The sequence below is a fragment of the Tupaia chinensis genome, unplaced genomic scaffold (assembly GCF_000334495.1).
Source record: "Tupaia chinensis unplaced genomic scaffold, TupChi_1.0 Scaffold000377_1, whole genome shotgun sequence".
Classification (NCBI taxonomy): domain Eukaryota; kingdom Metazoa; phylum Chordata; class Mammalia; order Scandentia; family Tupaiidae; genus Tupaia; species Tupaia belangeri.
The window spans coordinates 315,647-315,973 of NW_006159875.1; the positions used below are offsets into that span (position 1 = coordinate 315,647).

At 52.0% G+C, this 327-nt stretch overlaps 1 protein-coding gene across 1 annotated transcript in view; it reads left to right on the top strand.

Annotated features, from left to right (window-relative positions):
* The window catches only part of CMPK2 (cytidine/uridine monophosphate kinase 2), a 13,806-nt gene that overhangs the window by 10,431 nt on the left and 3,048 nt on the right, over positions 1-327 (top strand). The gene's annotated exons all lie outside the window — the stretch shown is intronic.

The following is a 327-nucleotide window of genomic DNA, read 5'->3' on the forward strand; positions in this document are numbered from 1 at the left end:
GCTTGGGGGCTTGTTGGAACTGAGCTCTGAAGGAAGAGGAACAACTTGCTGGCTGAGAGCGTCTTTCTGGCTAGAGAGAGAAGGTCCGTGTGTGCGAGTTTGCCTGGCACAGGCTGGAAGGCTGTTCTGTGTCTCTCCAGTAGACCCAACTTGCGCTTGTGGGCAACAGGAGACCATTGGGCATTCTGAGGGTGAGAGTTGCTGTGCTTTTCCTGAATGGCTACAGATTTCTTTCCTCTCCCAAAAGCATTGCTTAAGTCAGTCAGCAGAAAGAGTGAGCTGCTTTGCTAGAGCAGCCTCTTCTCCTTCTGTTGTGGTCTCTTTCCC